This window comes from Coccinella septempunctata, chromosome 1, assembly GCF_907165205.1.
Source record: "Coccinella septempunctata chromosome 1, icCocSept1.1, whole genome shotgun sequence".
NCBI classification, from domain to species: Eukaryota; Metazoa; Arthropoda; class Insecta; order Coleoptera; family Coccinellidae; genus Coccinella; species Coccinella septempunctata.
In genome coordinates this window covers 39,186,672-39,206,756 of record NC_058189.1, presented here as the reverse complement: position 1 = coordinate 39,206,756, position 20,085 = coordinate 39,186,672, and the positions used below count along the sequence as shown (strand labels likewise).

The 20,085-nt window shown below is 34.8% G+C and overlaps 1 protein-coding gene across 1 annotated transcript in view; it reads right to left on the bottom strand.

Moving 5' to 3' along the window:
* LOC123307787 (serine/threonine-protein phosphatase 2B catalytic subunit 3-like) overlaps positions 1 to 20,085 on the bottom strand; it is a 292,638-nt gene that overhangs the window by 227,589 nt on the left and 44,964 nt on the right. The window lies entirely within an intron of this gene.

Sequence of the window (20,085 nt, the reverse complement as noted above, 5' to 3'; positions counted from 1 at the left end):
CGACCTCAAAATACTTCTAAAATATTTGAACAGGTCAAAGACTCACCATGTATAAGAGATTTAGCAAGACCGAATTGTATTTCTTTTGTGATAAAACCGAATAAAATGATACCTGCTATCTTCCTTTACTTTTTCTTGTTACCATTATTTTTGTCTTTGTTTCTAATGACACCCTTTTTTGTTTAAATTTGAACAGCTAGATCTCGTGAACTATCAAGCCTATCAATAAGATTATGTAGCCCATTATTTAAAAAATTTTACATACCTCAAAAAAGAATATAAAGAAATGTCGTTGTCAAAAAGTACTCCTCCATTATCAAAAAAGGCGAAATGCGAAATATATGCAAGATTTTAGCGATTTTCACGATTTTTTACGAAAGCTGTATCTCGTAAACTATGAGTCCTACAGTCATGATATTGTTCTCAGAATTAAAAAAATTTCATGGATCAAAAATGATGTATTGAATTGATTTTGTTGAAAAAGTACTCTTTCACGGTCGAAACTGACGAAGTCTTAAAAAAGTGCCCCGGAAGTTCGCTATAGTCGAAAAATTGGATTTTACAATACCAAACAATATAAACGAAAGAACCTACCACCCCAAACTATTCAATGAAATAGGTGAATGGGTTAAGTTATATCATAACAATTCGATTCGTGTTATTCACGACATATCGAAATGAAAAGCGCGTGAAATAATTTAAGTGCTTTCAATCATATAAAATACCGAACGTGACGATACGAACCATTATACAATTTAATTTTCACTCAATAAAATGAGCGATTTCTCTAAGAATACCTGAGAAAACATATTTCAAGGAAATTCTGACGAGACGAAATGAATGAAATCATTTGAAAAATCGTTAAATTTTCTTCATTTATTTATGTATGCTCGTTAAGCGCACAACTACATGAATAAACGACTTTATGATCATTCATGTCGGGAAACTTTATATCGTCGCACGAAGAAATAGAATTATTCGTTTCTCCTATTAACCATTTTATGATCTACCGTGTGGCATATGACTTCATTCCGTTCCTCCCACATCGCGATATCGAATTACGGAATTCATCATCGATCGAATACCGTAAAATGATGTACTCGTACCAACCGATTTTCATAATAAATCAGGGAATAATGTAATTGTAGGTGATCCAATTCAAGATTCAAATGTTGAAATCATCGTAAATTGAAATGATGTCGATAATAATCGAAAGTGCTTGAAAAGTCAAAAATTACCAATATGCATAAATGATGTTTAATATATATTTGGTTATTGGGTATAGGTAACCGAATTTATTCCAGTGAAATACTCTTTATTTTTATTCAACAATGACGACGTTTCGGCTATTGGTTGTAGCCATTCTCAAGTCTAAAAAGAAATTACTCTACTTCAGATCATACAATAATAATTACAATAATACTATACAGTTTTATATACTCTTTAGGAACACAAAAAAAGGACTTTGAAACAATATCACAAATAAAAGAATACAAGACAGGAATCTAGAGAATTCTCTCACCACCATGAAATAAGTATTCCTACAACAGAGCAAGCACTATCGTTATCTGTATTCATGATCTCTGAGATGTTCTTATTTTAATCTCTTTTTAATTGATCTCTTGGTCTCCTTCGGTAAATTCGCATTCTCCTTTTGTCTTCCTCTGGGTCGTAATCAACAAGTCTCCTGAGTTCTTGATTCGGATGGTTTTTCGCTGTTTCGAATAATTTCTCTGCTTTTCTGTTCATGAATTCCGTTATGGTTTCCCATTTCAGGTCCCCATAAATCTGTCCATTCCTGACAAACCAAGGTGCATCTATTGCACATCGTAGCTTGTTTTCAGTGGCCTGAATTCTTTTGATATGGCTCTTTGCCGCGAAACCCCAGGCAACTGATCCATAAGTCAGTTGAGGCCTAGCAACGGCTTTGATTATCTTCAATTTTGTCTCTTTCGACATGTGGCTTCTTCTTCCTATCAGAGGGTAGAGTCTATTCATCGCTGCTTTCGTTTTGTCGATTGCTTGTTTGATATGACTTTTCCAAGTAAGTCCTTTGTCAAGCGTTATTCCTAAATATTTGGCTTCATTTTTCCAGTCGATTTCTTCGCCGTCAACTTCTAGATTCGTTGTGGGTCGCAGTCTTCTCTTCTGTAGTAATATTGCTTGGCTCTTTTGTCCATTGAGCTTGATTTTCTACTTTATGCACCAGTCATTTGTTTCGTCAATCGTTTCTTGTAGAACTCGTTCTATTACTACTGGGTTGCGGTGTCGAGTTGCTATGCCTGTGTCGTCAGCATATAACGTTAGCATGGTTCTTGGATTCTTCGGAATATCGTGAATGTATATGTTGTACAGAAGTGGCCCAAGTACTGACCCTTGGGGTACTCCAGCCTATATATCTCTTGTTGTGGAACATTATTTATCCTTCCACTTTCACGTAAAATCTTCTATTTTTGAGATAATTCCGGATCAACTTGCATATTTTGATCGACTATATCCAGCACATCACATCTTATATATTAATCCTTCATGCCATACTCTGTCGAATACTCTGGCGACGTCTAGTAAAACAAGACCTGTAGCTTGTTGATTTTGGAATCCCTCTGTAATGTATTCTGTGAGCCTTAATAATTGTTGCTCTGTTGGATGCTCTCTTCTGAATCCGAACTGTTTTGGTGGTATTAGTTTCAGATTTTCGGTTTCCTCATTTAGCCTCGTGGCTGTAATTCTTTCTACTACTTTTCCTAACGCCGACAGTAGACTTATCGGTCTGTAGTTTTGTGAGAACTTCTTCTCTTTCAATGGAACACTTTTGTGAAGAATTTTATCAACTCAAAGCCATATCCGACGTCGATTGGAATGAGCACGTGAATTTCATGCTGCTATTGGACCAAATTTGCTAGGCCCGCAGAAGGTTCAAGTTTCAGAGCTATACAGGGTGAGTCTTTGACTCGTACAAATATTTCAACAGTAGATTCTTGAGGGCCAAAAAAAAAACACTTTTTTCCCATACCATTTTTTCTGAATCGGCTCGGTTTGAAAGATACAGGCTGTTGAAAAACCATAAAAAAATGTTATTTTCAGTTCTACCTCGCAAACAATTTTATCGAATGTCGAAAGTCTCAGCTTATTATGATACAGGTTGCGGCAGTAAAACTTCCTTATTTAAAAAGGAATAACATAGACCGTCTGTTCCGATATTCCTGAACAGTACTGTCAGTATTTCAGAGACGATGCCTATTGGCCCAGTCGTTCGAGTTCTATTGTTATACGATTGCGGGCCAGTAAAACCAGCAATATCGGAACAGGCCCATAGTAGTATAAAATCTTTCGTTCAAGTTATAGAGACAACTGAAGTTGTTGATGTATTATGTTCTTAAAGTTATTTCATTATGGTGGCCTCTGCTCTGAGCAATGCATTAGATAGTCGAGTTTTTGTTCAGCCAGAGTATTTTTAAATAAAGGTAGTTCTTCTGCCAAACCCTGTAGTTAGTTCGGGTAACTTGGTCATCTACATTTATGGTTAAGGTCAAAAAATTCTCACCTTAATTTACTAGAATTCTCCTTGAAAATAATACGAGTGTGCTTTAATGAAGCGAAGTAAAATTTTGACATTGGAAATATATCAGAGAAATTGAAATTTTCGAATAGATGGAGTACGCTCAGCAGAAAATCTACCAAGTTGAATTGTACATATTCTGAAAAATGGGTGGCCCTATTGGTTCAAGTAAAATAAAATTTATTCATTTGATATCGTTCATCATCTCAACTAACGCTGGAATGCAGCAAAATAACCGAGAACATAATCATGCATGTCGATCCTAACATTAAAATCTGCAATACCAAAATACCATTTGTATGTTCGATAAACACATAGAAGGCTAAGAATAACCATTGTTAGGAGCAGAATAGCACATCCATAAATAAACTTAGTGATTATCCACTTTATAAATATCAATTATACAAACAGGACAACCAATTAACTGAGATAATGATCTACGACACACAGACCGTAGGTAGACACACATACCGCAATAGGAAGCTCTGCACAAGTTATTTATTCAGAACAAATGATCGTTTTTCCGCAAAACAAACACCACTCCAGGCTCTTTCGAAAGGACGGAATTGAAATGGCTGCGAGAACATTAATTGTTTATATGATGACAAATCCTAATTCCTTTCGACACAATTTCAGAAATGGTGAGCATATTTGTACTCAGAAAGTATGTGAAATATTATTATAAATATGTACTTAAAAACGGAATTCATTAGTTCTTAATTTACGTTTAAAATTTTGTACGTAAAAGCTTGATATTTTTTTCATTGAAGCTAAAAGACGTCTTGATGTCACTCCGTCTCTTTTTCTTCAATTTCGTTGGTTTTTTATGAGAAAATAATATTTGAATTTAGTGTCTATAAAACTTGTTTCCACAATCATTTTCCGACGGTTTTTCAACACTGTTCGATATAAATAGCGTCGGGGTGACACCGGCGATTCACTTCTTTTCATATTGCAAAAATGTTCATATTGATATATACCGAAATTACGCTGAAATTCAGGAATAACTGAAAATTATTCAATATTCCTTATATTACCTATCGCGTGGTAATTTCTATTTTTCAACTGTATAAGTTCGTAATTCAGGCTATTGCTAAACGATGTTGCACATTTCCGAATTTGGGGTAGCATCCAAAGCAACCAATGTCATCTTGATCCCGAATCGTATGTACTACTTCTCTTTAACAAAATTAAGAATAAGGGGTTTCATTTCATGAAGCTCGATATTCTGGCTTGAGATGTCAACTAAGATTTATCCCACTAGAATAAATAAAACATACGCATCAACAAGGCTATTGAATTACTTCGTGTATAATGTATAAGAAGAGTTATTTAGGTGAGAGAAAATAAAATTCAAAGAATGTATGTATTCACAGAGACAAAAAGACAAAATTTGAGAAGGTAGAAAAATTAAAAAGGGGCCAATAGGCAAATTGCAAATGGGAATACAAGAAAGGCTACACTGCTACACAAAGATATTGAAGCCACACAACTTGTCAGGTGTTTGAACACCTACAAAGAACGAATGAATGGGTACCTTCACCATGAAAAATAAGAAAAGGTAGACCAAAGGAAAAGGTATATTCGGGGTGATTCACCGCGATCCCAATTTTGTGGTGCACATTTGCATGTCAGGGTTTTCGATGATTAACTCCATCCCTTGAATATTTTCAGACCTCTTCGACTTCCAGTTATACTGGAAACAACCCACTACTTCCTTATTTCAAATGGCACACCCAGTACACCTTTGCATCGTTGTAGCTGATTTCAACAGCAACAGTAACAGCAATTTCAACAGTATACCATACCTTGAGCAGAAATTCTATGGTTCATGAGTTATTTGGATTCTTATAAAAAAAGTGGTGAATACGTGGTGCAGAGAGGTTTTTTCATAATGTTTTTTACCATTTTCTATTTTGCAACAGTAACAGCAATTTCAACAGTATACCATACCTTGAGCAGAAATTCTATGGTTCATGAGTTATTTGGATTCTTATAAAAAAAGTGGTGAATACGTGGTACAGAGAGGTTTTTTCATAATGTTTTTTACCATTTTCTATTTTGCGATTCTTTAGTATTTAAACGCTGTTTGCTGTTTTGACCAGAAATGTACAGGATGTTTTTGAGAAAATCATCAAGTTGGACAAATCGAATTAATCAAAACCCGAGATTTTCAAATTAAACCTTTTTTTCGATCGATTCTACGTAGAAAGAAGGGTGTTGCCTAAACAAACCCTAAACCTAAAATGGAAAATTTCAAAGTAAGGAGAGAAGCCATTTCGAACTGCTCAATCAGTCTGACATACTGTTGCAATTCAAAACTGATCAGCTATCCAACGATGCAATGGTTGTGCTTTTTGAAATAAAGAAGTGGATGTATGTTTCTGTTATAACCGGAAGTTGCAGAGGTCTGGAAATATTTTTGAGATATTTCATTGTCTCCCACAGCCGAATTTTCAGCACATAATTGTGATTAGTTTAAATAGGCCATCGTGATGAATCACCCTGTTTTGGTGAGTAAAATTGAACAGGCCAATCATTTCATATTGAGATATAGATATAATATCTATAATAATATGTTCTGAGATGTTAATTGATAATTATTCATTCAATTTACTTACAAAATTTTTGTGTGTAATTCTTCTAGCAGAGAACCGCCTTATGAAAAGGGGTTTCGGGAAATTTCAAAATTTATATTGGACTAAAGAGCATATTTTTTTATTATAATTTGTGTTTTCGTTTTCTTTTCCATCAAAGATTTTTCTGTATGAAAGAAATTATTTATCACGAGAAGAAAAAAGAATAATAACAATTTGGCGCCGAAGGTGGGTTCATATTCAGAAATGTGAATCTGAAGAAGCTGCATTATCAGCAAACAATATTTCACAAAGCTAAAACAACATAAAATTATAATTTCAACGTTCTTTATTTTCAGTTTATTGTCAGGCAACAATTTTTTCTAGTTGATTTGCTCCTGACAAATTAGTGCAAGAATTTACGCAGGAGCAAATCGTTTATATCAATTATATCTTCTCCAAGATGTAGGTACTCTAAAAATAAATGAATAAAGTGATATACTGCATCATTTCTTTCGAATCTTATGAGTCTCAAGTCTTGAACGATGTACCGAAATCTTTCCGGGCTTGCACACACAACAACAAATAAAGTGTGCAATCAGAAAGTTTGCTGGTTTCCCGTTTCGTTGGCGAAGTTTCCTTTCTGATTCCAATTACACAGCTTCTATTTCTATTCCAGGCTATCTTTCCTGTTTCTTCAGGAAGTTAGAGAATACGGAAGAGTCGTAAACTCAATCAAACTATGTTTAGAGCTTTTTCACAGTAGTTTGGATACCCAGTTTAGTCGAGTGGGGGTTGATGTTTTTCAAATTGACAATACTCTTTCCGGTAGCATCCAATTCGGATATCAATAAATTATTTTTCTACAAGCGTGCGCGTTCAACCTTTTTCCCGCACGCATTTCAAGTTGCAAAGAGTCACTTTTCCCGCACGCAAATCTTATAGAATAAATTAAATTCTATCATGTCTCTATGCACCGAACGTCAACGATGAGTAACCCATGGTAACGACAAGCAGAATTACGTCCGTCATTTTATATGCATTAATCAAATGAGATATGATCTGTATCGTGCAATTGATATATTTATATATTTCAAGCGCTTGTAGAAAAAATATTGTTCCTAACTCTTGCGGAAAGTGTCTTGCCCGCACTCAACTGCTTACCCGAACTCTGCTTCGCATCGTTCGGGAAACGGCAGTTTCGTGCGGGCAAGTATCACTTTCCGCACTTGATAGGAAAATAACTATATTGTCCTCTATAAAAGTACCTATTGCCTCTTCACCAAGAAAACTTGGATTTACGCCAGTACAGCATTAACAAATCATATAAGTTTATTTTGATTATCATTCATATTATTTATCATATTTGTTTGCAGCATAATCCAATTAGATGCAAAGTCGACAAAAAAAAAGAAAAATATTATGAAACAGCAATTAATTCATTTGAAGCAATATCGCGACTTTCGGACGCACCCTATAGTTTATTTCGAGCACAAGTAACACAAGAAGACAAGACATTTCCTCTTGGAAATGAAATTGTGCAAATTTGACCAGCTTCAACTAGCTCACAATGCATCTCAATCTGTTGCCGAAAATTTATGAGAATCAACAAACATCTTCAGTTAGGTGAAGATTAATTAAAGTGAGGGTGAGCTCCCGTTAATCATTATAGCGAAATTCTTGTAGTGGTAAATAACGCATTCTAGTGAAAATCACGTAATTGCTGTTTTTATGGTAAATTATAACTGAGGCGAGAACACAAAATGAAGTTTGATAAACTTGTTGTTAGCAAGTTTTTAGGCCATTAATCTCTATACGGGGTGTAAATATGCCTCATAAATATGGGACCGCAAACTGTTCGTTTTCGAGAAAGTTTTTCTTTCTCTTATAGTATCTACACTTCACAAGATATTCAACTGAAATTTGTCATAAATATTACAAGTGATAGTTCACACAATGTGACATGCAAATTTCGATAGCAGATTCACAGGGTGATATTTTTCCTAGAACAATGTCCTCTGTTTTCCTCTAGAACTTTTTTTTTCTGTGTGCCACCATTAATTTGAAAGAAATTAAAAATCAGTTTTGTTGTTATACTAAGCTTTATGGTCAATTGTAGTTTTTTTTGACGATTCTCTCAAAATCCTCAAAAAAATCCAAATTGTCATAAAAATTCAGTTAGTAAGCTGTGGTGAATAAATTCATTGTTAGTTTTGACATATCGAATTGAACTCGGTATTTTTAATAATTAATGTGTTTTTACAACTTCTATGTGTCTGCGTATAATCGAACTGAGCGGTTAATAAGTAAACGAACTAATGAAAACTTCAGATGTCTCGTTTACAACATAGAGTCCATTCAAGAATGATTGACATCCTAGTAGGTCTTGAAAGTCCAGGCGCAGCTTAATATCTGGTCACAAAAGATCTTTAAAAATTTCTGTACTTTCAATCACAGAACTGGAATATATCAATATAACCTAGAAAAGTATATGAAAATAAGAAATATTCAGATTTGCAGCATATTAATCAGTATTCAAAATTGTGTTTTCAATTTATACGATTAAATTAAGAGCATAAACAGCTGTACAAAATTGAAATAACCGTCGGTAAGTGCATAGATTCACATATATATAAATTCGATTTTCCATAGCCACCCGAGATGTCAATCATTCTTGAATGGACTATACATATGTTCTGAAATACTCAAACTTTTGGTTTTTAAAACCTCTGAAATTTCATCAGTCGAACAAGTTTCACGTTATCTACCTCAGTAGCACATAATTAAAAAATGTCTCAAAAATTAGGACAGGACTACATCAGCCAATTTTTTAACTCAAACTCAAACAAAACACCCGGCTTTGAAGTACTTTCCATATTTTCGTTATCAGCATATATTACCACTTCCAAATTGATGATTTATTATAATTCTTCATTTTTGGCCTATTTTTAATGAAAACTATAAGAAAATATATCATTTATTTTATTTTTCCTGAATGACTTGTCATTCCATGGATAACCTAGTACTTTTTATGGCGAATGTTCGACGACGTTTTCAACAATTTCAACACACTTAGATACTTTTCCATTCGATTTTTCAGAAAACAGGGTATTAATTGAGGAAAAATGCGTTTTCGTACGAAACTCGGACTATTGGTGGTGTTCTGCTTTCATCTGTAAGCCAATCTGTAACTTTTCATAAGCTTACAGGAATATTGCAATTCTGGACGTTTTTATTGATCTGTAGCTTACTGGAATCCGTAACTATTTACGATAAGTAGTTCGCTGTAAAGAAGATACTTACAGAAACATTTCTAGAATTGCATTATTTACTGTGAATCGGACACTGACAGACGTACGCTACAGATTTGTAACTTACAGATGAAAAGCAGAAGCATAAATCTTTTTACTCAACCTGTGTAAACGAAATGACTCTGCGGCCTTCTCAACATCAGAAAAGATTGGACATATATACATGCAATGTTCTTCTTTATACTAACATAAGAACAAGGAGTTAATATACCCCTCGATACACCCCTATTTTCGAACTATCTTGCATGAAAAAAAATAACAAGATATCCACATGCTGTTTCCAATCAATCACCTTATTAAGTTTCAATTTGTCCGTTTACTCGTAAAACACCTTATTTCTAATGAAAAGGTGAGGATTCATTCAGATGAAATAACCCCACCTGAACACACCACAGAAACTATGGGTTCTTTGAAGTTATTCCCAAATGACTTCATCTTAATTGCTGTCTCTAAAATATAACTCTGCTATTATGAAAGCATTTCACTAAGGAGCCACTTCAAGGATAGCAGAAATCTATCAACATGTAATTTACCCAGCTCCGGCAATTGTTACTCTTATATATATGATATATCGGCAGATAGTCGATTCTTAATTGATTTCAAAATTGCTCGTGCGGAGCTGTGACGGTTCAGCTAGTTTCCGATAATCAATTGCCCATGTTGAACCTCATTTGAATATGAAATGTGTTTATGCAAATATCGCTCACTTCACGACCTGAACACCTACTGTTTTTCCGTAGATAAGCCGATAAATTTTACTTTTCATCTATTGAACCGCTGCAACTGCAATGAATAGAGAAATCTCTACACAATAGACTACCATGAACTAAAATAGTTTCAATAGAATTGCATGAAATATTCATTGTGCCGCTTTTAGATCATTCTGTCTCCACAGCGTCTAGATCAAATCTCCTATTTTCTTTCACTCAGAGGATACGCATAGAAAATGAAAATACTTCAGGATGTGTATTAACTGTTATCTTCAAGGAACCTTTAGAAAAACTAGTAATTTGGGGATAAGCAATCTATATCTTTCTCGATTATAATTTGTTTCGGCCTATGTTATCACGAAAACAATGGATTGAATTAACAATAAATCTTTCAACGTCAACAATACTCAAAAAGACATAAGTTAGTGTCCTTGAGCATTAGTTGCTTTTCCTTTAGAACGAATAGCTATATACAGGGTGTGGCGTAATGAATGGATAATATGGTGCTTTCGGGTACAGGACCTTATGGCGGTTCAGAAAAATATATTTTATGTTCAGTAAAAGTCCCTTGGTTTTCGAGATATTCGAGATTTTCGAAAATTCAAGAAAATCACACCCTTCGCCACTCTTTTTGCAGGCAAGACTCCAAATGGAGGAATTTTTTCAAACTGTTTTTTGGATAGTATTCCTGGATAGATGCGCTATCGAATGTAAATTATTATTTTTGAGGAGCATGAATATTTTTTCATAAATAAAAGACTCGATAAAAGATAAATCAAATTTTCCGTTTTGCTTATTTTTTTTCCTAAGTTCAAACCAGCGTGGTGTGAAAAATAATATGGTTACCTGAGTTCCAAAGCAAGAGAAAACATGCCTTTTTCACTGAGATTTTGAAATGGTATAACTCACTCTATTTTCAGCATTAAAAACAAAATAAATTTCATGAGTCAAGGCAGAGTTTGCTGTAAGCCTTTTTCTTTAATTTTCAGCAACTGAATTGAGACTTGCAAGCCGAATAAAGCTATTATTCATAAGAAGTTGTAGAGCATCTAGTAGAGCTCCTGATGCACACTTTGAACACTTTTTGTAAAACTCGATTCAATTAAACGATATTTTAAAATTGGTTTTTTTCTCTCGTATTCTTTCATTATTAAAGCCCTATAGTAATAAAGTTAATAGTTTTCAAGCGAATTTCAAGTAACGAAGTGAATTTTAGCACTTTTGTAATTAAAAAAAAAAGCTGAAAATTGGGTAATTTCTATTACATTGAGTCAAGACCCTTGTTACAAAAATGCTGAAATTTAATGCATAACTTGAAATTAACTTGAAAATATTGATTTCACAACGTTGGGGTTCAATAATAAAAGAAAACGAGAAAAAATAACAATTTTAAAATATCGTTTCATTGAATAAAGTTTCATAAATCACAAATGATGCTTAAATTGGCCACAATGAGTTCTGATACATGCTCTATAGTCTACACTTTGTAATGAATCATAGCTTTATTGCATATCAACAATTTTAAAATGAGTATCGTTCCATTGAATTAAATTTCAAAAAAGATGCTCTAAGAGGCCACCATGAGCTTCAGTATATGCTCCATACCTTCTTATAGATGCATCTATGATTGCTTCATACTGCTTGCATTTCTCATTTTAGCTGCTAAAAATTTTAGAAACACTGTTTACATTAAACTAGGCCTCAACTGATTGCCATAGGAATTTATTTTGTATTAAATGCTGAAAATACAGAGAGTTACACCATTTCGGAATCTGAATGAAACGGGCATGTTTTTGCTTGCATTGGCTCTCAGGTAACCATATTATTTTTTACACCGCGCTAGGTTGAACTTATGAAAAAAAATTAGCAAAACGGAAAAGTTGAGTTAGATCTTTTTTTCATGAAGAACTATTCATGCGCCTCAAAAATAATGAATTACATTCGATAGATCATCTATCCAGGAATACTATCCAAAAAAACAGTTTGAAAAAATTCCTTCATTTGGAGTCTTGCCTGCAAAACGACTGGCGAAGGGTGAAATTTTCTTGAATTTTCGAAAATCTCCAATATCTCGAAAACCAAGGCACTTTTACTAAACGTAATAGTTATTTTCCTATCAAGTGCGGAAAGTGATACTTGCCCGCACGAAACTGCCGTTGCCCGAACGATGCGAAGCAGAGTTCGGGTAAGCAGTTGAGTGCGGGCAAGACACTTTCCGCAAGAGTTAGGAACAATATTTTTTCTACAAGCGCTTGTTATATATATAAATGTATCCAATTCGCGAAACAGATCATATCTCAATTGATTAATTCATATATAATGACAGACGTAATTCTGCATGTCGTTACTATGGGTTTCTCATCGTTGGCGTTCTGTGCATAGAAACACGATATAATTTAATTCACTCTATAATATTTGCGTGCGGGAAAAACCCCTGCTAATCCAGAAAAAGCAGGCGTTTTTCCCGCACGTTTTGGGAAAGTGACTCTTTGCAACTTGGAATGCGTGAGGGAAAAAGGTTGAACGCGCACACTTGTAGAAAAAATATATTTTTCTGAACCGCCATAGAGTCCTCTACCCCCAGGCTCAATATCATCCATTCATTACGGCACACCCTGTATACAGGGTGTTCCTGAATTGGAGGTACAAACGAAAAGAGGAGGTTCCTTGAGTAATTCAAAAAAAAGTCTCAGATACATGGATCCGCAAACGATTCGTTTTCGAGTTACAGAGTGTCAAAGTTGAAAAAATTTTCAAGTTTTCTTCTTATAGTATCTACACTTCACAAGATATTCAACTGCAATTTGATACAAATATTAAAATTGACACTTCGTAGATGTGACATGCCGATTTCGATATCAAATCTACAAGGTGATAATTTTTCTGGATATAGTGTGATATAGAGGATAATTTTTCTGGAACACTGTAGCCTGTTTTCCCTCTGAACATTTTTTTGTTGAGCCACTTTTGATTTGAAAAAAATGTAAGAAGAAGCTTTGTTGTTATACTAAACCTTATGGTTTTTATCTTATCTGCTACCGATTTCGAGAAAAAAAAATTGAACGATTCTCTCCAAATCCTCAGAAGAATCCAAATTGTCACAAAAATTCAGTTAGTAAGCTGTGATGAATAAATTCATTGTTAGTTTTGACACATCGAATCAAACTCAGTATTTCTAATAATGAATGTGTTTTCACAACTTGTTTTGTACCAATCATAAAATTCAAATTTTGTTAACACACTGTAACTCGAAAACGAAACGTTTGCGATCCTATGTTTATGTTTTCTTAAAATTATTCAAGGAATCTCCTCTTTTCGTTTGTAACTCCTATTTAGGAACATCCTGTATAATTATTTACGACAATAGTTGTGTTTCGAACTTCTTGAAATTTTCGGAAATTCCATTTTATTAGCATGATGAAGGAAGTTCAGAGCAGCTCTTATAACAACTCATTATTCAAAATGACATTTGATGGGAATCCATTATCAATCTAATAAGAAAATTGAAAATAAAAAAATTAATAAAAACAGAGTGTTGTGTTATGAATGGATCATATGGTACCTGTGGGTAGAGGACTTTGTAGCAGTTCAGAAAAATATGTTTTACGATTGGTAAAAGTCCCACGGTTTTCTAGATATTCGACATTTTCGAAAATTTAGAGGAATTACACTCTTTGCCACTTTTATGGCAATGAAGGAACTTTTCAATCAGTTTTTGCGTTAGTATTCCTGGATATATTCGCATTCAAATGTAACCTGTGGACACTGGATGAAGGCCTAGTTTAGTTTGAATCTTATTTTTAAAATTGTAAGCAACTGAAATGAGACATGCTAGCAAACTGAAGAAAGCATTAGTTAGAAGGTGTAGAGTGTAGAGCACATAAAAGAGCTTAGGGCGGCCACTTTGAGCACAGTTACTTGAATAAAACGATATTTTAAAATTGTTATTTTTTGTCGTTTTCTTTCAGATTTAATCATCACAGTTATGTAATCAATATTTTCAAGTTACATCAGAAACATTCAAAAGGCCTGTAGCAGTACTGCGACCCATTCTGAACCCTGACTGACAAACCGGCAATATACTGTTTACTCCAAGGTGATTCTGTGATTCATTAGCTGCTCATGGATGATCGTTCCCAGAATCTTGGATAAAAGTGGAAGCAAGTTTATCGGGCATATGTTGTACTTCTAGTTCGAACTGATCCACCTATCTATCAACTGTGTCAGCCCCATAGAATTTTATCAATTTTATTTCTGACAGGACTCTAAAATCAAACCAGTCAACCATGATTCTCACAAACACAACCCATTCATAGCAACGTTAAAAATCCAATGAATTAAAAAATTTACAATCCTATATTCATTTTCCCATTTTCAGAACATTATTTTTTCACACGGAAAAAACTATTGATTACAACACAGGAAAAATGAATACATTTCCCACGGTTGTCTTTACAACCTCAGGTAATACTATTCATATTTCCCTAGTTTTAATAATAGCTATTTTTTGAACCGCCACGGCGCCACAACGTACTCTACGTACCATATTATCTATTCATTAGACCACAACTTGTATGTGATTCGGTAATGAACATGCATTTCATTAATATGTGTCAGATTTCTAAACGCTACTAGTACTTCGATTTCACAATAGGTTCTTCCTCGTTTTTTGCACATAGCACAGCATAGGAATAAAATTGTTCATATGATTTATTAAAATTTTTCAAATAAAAAAAAACTTTCCGAGACTTCCAATTATTCATAAAGAATGGAATAAACGTACTATTAGCTCTAAAAATAAATAAACATAATTCTGGATTTCCTTGTAAAAACCTTTGAAACACGATGTAACGTGAGATTTGATATGCTTTTTAGTTTTTGAGATGATATGAATCGGCTAAGGAACTCCCCGAACACCTATTTTGCAAATGCAACCCACCATATGGATCTCATCTTTTAAATGCCAGAATTCATTCACAGATCAAAATATTTGGTCAAGTTCAAGGTAAGGAAGTTTTTGTTATAATTTTTAATATCGCAGATAATCCGGAAAGAACTACCTACTGCTAAATTATTCATGAAGGTAAAGTTCGGACTATGGAGTGAATGTACTCTGAACGTGAGAAAAACAACACTATTTACGTCACTGAAGAGTATTTTTTACTGGTCGAACTTCACGGAATAAGGAACTAAAAACTGAAATACACAAAAGTTTTCCTGCTAATTAATGAGCGTGCGTCATAATATAATATTTCATGATAATCAATTCACTGTTCAGTAATTTTCTCGAATCACACAATGGTAGTCTCCAAGTTGGAATGATTTAAATATATCAAGAATAGTTTTATTTGTTATAAAAATACGCGCAGTGAAATTGTATACCCCTATATAAATCTTCATTCCTTTATAAAAATGAAAGACAAAGCGCTGAGGCTCAAATTTTTACGTCCGCCATTATTATCATATACATGTATGAATATAGATTCCTATAAACTCAATAGAAAGAAAGAAAAACAAAATTCCAAATAAAAAAACGTAATGTAGACTCAATCATAGGTCCAAACTGTTTTTGAAGGCATACACGGATGGCGTGTCAACAACGCTCTCAGGAAAGCGATTCCAGAGGTCAAATACGCGGTTGATCAGAAAATGCCCGCTGCAAGGAAGCCTCAACTCAACAGTGAGCGAGGATTAAAAAAATCGGTCCAAGTACCGATCCCTGGGGTAAACCACTAGTAACGCTTGTGGCTCCCGATATAGACAATCGCCCACACGGATTCAAAACATTCTATTGGAAAGAAAATCACTGATCCAGGCAAGAAAGGAGCCACGTACGGTAAGTTCTTCAAATTTCGTGAAAAGTCTTTCTCATAGTACACGGTCAAACGCCGTCCAATATCGACCGAAACTTGCTCGCTAGAGAAATGGTGGTGAATGCTCACTACCTTCGATACGGCCTCAGAAGTATTTTGGGAAATATTTCGGGTAGCGTGAGTAGAATTGGAAGTGACAGTGGCAGTGGCATGAGCGGTGGGCAGCGGAATTGACGTACGAGGATGTCCTGATATCTAGTTAGCCTAGACCAGTTCCATGCATAAAAAAAATATTGCGTTACCATAGCAACGAACAATAACTCATCAGAACTATCAGTGTGAAGTTTGAGGTCAAAAAAGTAAACCAGAGTTACGCAATATATTAAGAGAAAAATGATGTCCACCGAAATTGTGAAAATCGAACAATTGGAGTATCGGACCATCATCAAGTACCTGTATTCAAGAGGGTTAAGAGGTAAGCAGATTTACGAAGATATGCTTTATACCCTTAGAGATCAATGTTCGTATGCGACCGTGAAAAATTGGACTGCAAGCTTCAAAAGAGGTAAATTTTCCATTGAAGATAATGACCGATCGGGAAGGCCAGTTGCTGTATCAGTCCCCGAAAATACATCAATGCAGTTAATGACATGATTTTATCAGACCGTCGAATTGGGCTAAAACGGATATCTGAAGCACTGAATATTTCATACGAACGCGTTCAAGTCAATTTGGAAATTACAAAAATTGCTGCAAAATGAATCCTCAAATGTTTGAATGTTGACCAATAGCGTACAAGGGTAGAAGCATCGCGTTCGATCTGTGCTCGATTTGAAAACGATGTAGACTTCTTAAACCGAATTGTTACTATAGATGAGACTTGGGTACATTTCTACGATTCAGAAACAAAGCAACAATCGATGGAATGGCGACACTCTGGTGCACCAAGACCTAAGAAGTTTCGTGTCCAAAAATCTGCTGGAAAAGTTCTTGCGTCTGTTTTTTGGGATTGCTATGAAGTAATCATGATTGATTTTTTGGATAAGGGTGGAACAATAACCAAAGATCACTATTCGGCATTACTGACCACTCTACGGGAAAAAATTGAAGAGAAAAGACGCGGAAAGCTATCTAAAAGTGTTCTGTTTTTGCAGGACAAAGCCTCTGCACACAAATCTCATGTTGCCATGCAAAAAATTCGTGATTTAGGGTTGAATTACTAGAACAGCCCCCTTATTCACCAGATTTAGCTCCATCCGACTATCATCTCTTTCCTCAACTGAAAAAAAGTTTAAAAAGTCGTAAATTTTCTTTCAACGAGGAGTTAATAAAAGCTGTGTAGGTCTGGTTTACAGAGCAAGAAGAAACATTTTTCTCGAAAGGTCTATAGACGTTGCAGGTTCGCTGTAATAAATGTATCCAATTAAGAGGAAAATATGTTGAGTAATGAAATATTTTAACATTGAAATTTTGTTTGGTTCTATAGTAGGCTAAGAATTTTTCAATATATCCTCGTAATTACATTCTCGCGCCAACTTTCCTATCGAAATCCCTGATGCTCACTGCCGCTGAAGTGAGCTACATGTGAACCGAGTATTACACTATAGACTTCGGAGCAAAATTCCACAATTCAAAATGCGTAATTTCGAGGTTAGGTTGAAAAAACTAGTAGGAGCCATTTCCTCACGTGAACTTTCAAGCGATGTGAGCCTTCGTAGAATCGGTAAATATCTGCGCTTCCAATAAATCGAATCTCTCTCATTCCATGTTGATAATCCATTAAAACTCCATGAGAAACTCGCCCGTGAACATTTCTGGTTCACCAATTGCTACTTCTTCATGCCTAATGGAAATTTAAGGTAACGAGTGTTTTATCGATTTTCTGAACGTCGAGTGCTTCGAGTCGTAAATAATGATTACACCGTGTAATTTTATTTTAATATTCACCTTTTCGGGCACCGAATGCGCGCGATGCATTAGTGATATTGCTATTCTGGCTAAAAAATTGATAGAGAAATTCATGTTATTTCCATGAAATAAACACATGGAATGAAGTTAGGGTTATGCCGAGAGGGGTTAACGTTTAGGGTTAATTGTATTCCAACTACTCAACCATTGGTATGCATTAGACGACCGGGACCAAGTCTCATGAACTATTTTGTATTATATAATAATGAAATATTTGTGATTGTAAAAACTGAAAAAACAAGTTTCCAATAGAAGGCTAATAAAAAGGGTATGCAAGTTGCACTCTGCTTCCTTCGTAGTGTTAGATTCGAATTTTAAACTCATATAAAAACCTCGATAAAAACACTCACTTATCCATGAACATATCGAATATTCAACACTGAAAAATATGTAGTTCCAAAAAATTACAAATACAAGCTTCAATGGAATATCACTAAAAATTTAAAAATATACTATCAAATATGGATAACATTGTTATTGAGGCATTAATTAAAGTTTAATTTTTTTCAAAGCTGAAATATTTGATACGTCATCGATTAGTTCTCGGTCTTCTTATGGTCATTTAAAATTTGAATCGAGGTGGAATCAATAATTTGCGAGTTGTGAGAATGTGTATTAACGTCCCTCCTCACGTTCAATCTACAATAGTCTCTTTATTTCAGCAGTAGAGTGACGTCGCTGATGGCAAATATCATGTTGTCGCACTCGCACACAAGTTGGCAACTCCTAACTCTTAGTTTGTCCATGTGATAATACTGATTGCGATTTGGTTTCACAAACATAGAGGATGGTCTTCTCTCAATTTTCCGATTTTGAAATGAAAATTTTACAACTTTTCCGCTCTTTGCATCCCCGTAATTCCAACCTCCTAACCGGGTTGAGCCCAAACCATTGATTTTGACTAGGGATGAGGGGTGTTGTGATAACTAATTTTGAAGCTAGTATCGAATACTATCCGACAGTAAGATTTCGCTTCAAAATATCCATCGATAATGAAATAACAGCGAAAATAGTGAAATGAGTACCTAATGTAGAATTTATCTCGAGAATATTATTCATATCCGATACATCTCAAAGGTCTTTAGTAGTTATGTTGTTAATTTTTTGTCTAAAAAGTAGACGGACCATATTCTTGATTCATCTAATCTGAATTTTCAAAAACATTAGTGTGTCAAAGCGATTGTGAATTTGTAGTAGGATTAAGATGGTGTTTTCAGTAGATAAAAGGGTGAAAATGATAAAATTATTTTTCAAAAATAATGGCTCTGCGCGGACGACAGTGGCTTTATTTAACGAACGACATCCTGAAAAAAATGTATCAGCTGCTTACGATGTGCGTCGAAAACAAAAAGAAGATGCATGAAAGAGACGAAGCGAGGGACTTGGTTGTCTTTGGCCATGTAGGAACGGATCCGACCTAGTATTAGGAAATTCTCCGATATATCTGGTATTTCACAAGAATCATTACAACATAAAGTCCATCCGAACGATTAATTCAGGAACTGAATGAGGATGATCCCGATCGCCGACTTCAGTTCTGTGGTCAGTGAAATGATTAATAGTTGGGGAGCCGACGATGCTATATCGGGATTTACTCGAGCGTCGTGGAGACCTAGTGGATTTTGAAGATTAGATAGTAGAAAGAAAAAAAGGTTATATCATGTATGCACTTTCAGCGGTGGGGAAAGCGTCTGCAGGGTCTCAAAGATGTAAAAAAATATCGTCTTGTGTACATACTCGAGCGTGTCAGATTAAGATACTGTATATCGTCGTTAAAACCTGAAAAATGTGTAACTCCATTTTAGTTGATTTGACAGGAGAGGCAAAAAACTTTTTATTATTACCCGTACTCCCTTAATATTTACCTTTGTTTTCACAGCAAAGCAGCACTATTTTTCCACTACTTCTTATGTTATCCACTGATGTGATGTGGATATATGCACTGACGCCGTGCTAGTGTAAGGGAGGTACACGTATTTCTTTTAAACAATTTCAAGCACGGAGATACACATTATTCTATTTTGCGCGGGAAAAATATTTAACTGTTCGATGGAACTACACAAATTTCAGAGCATGTAGATGTTGAAAACCGCTAAGGGATGGCACCAAAATCTCTTTTTTGATTAAATTGGGAGTTACACATTTTTC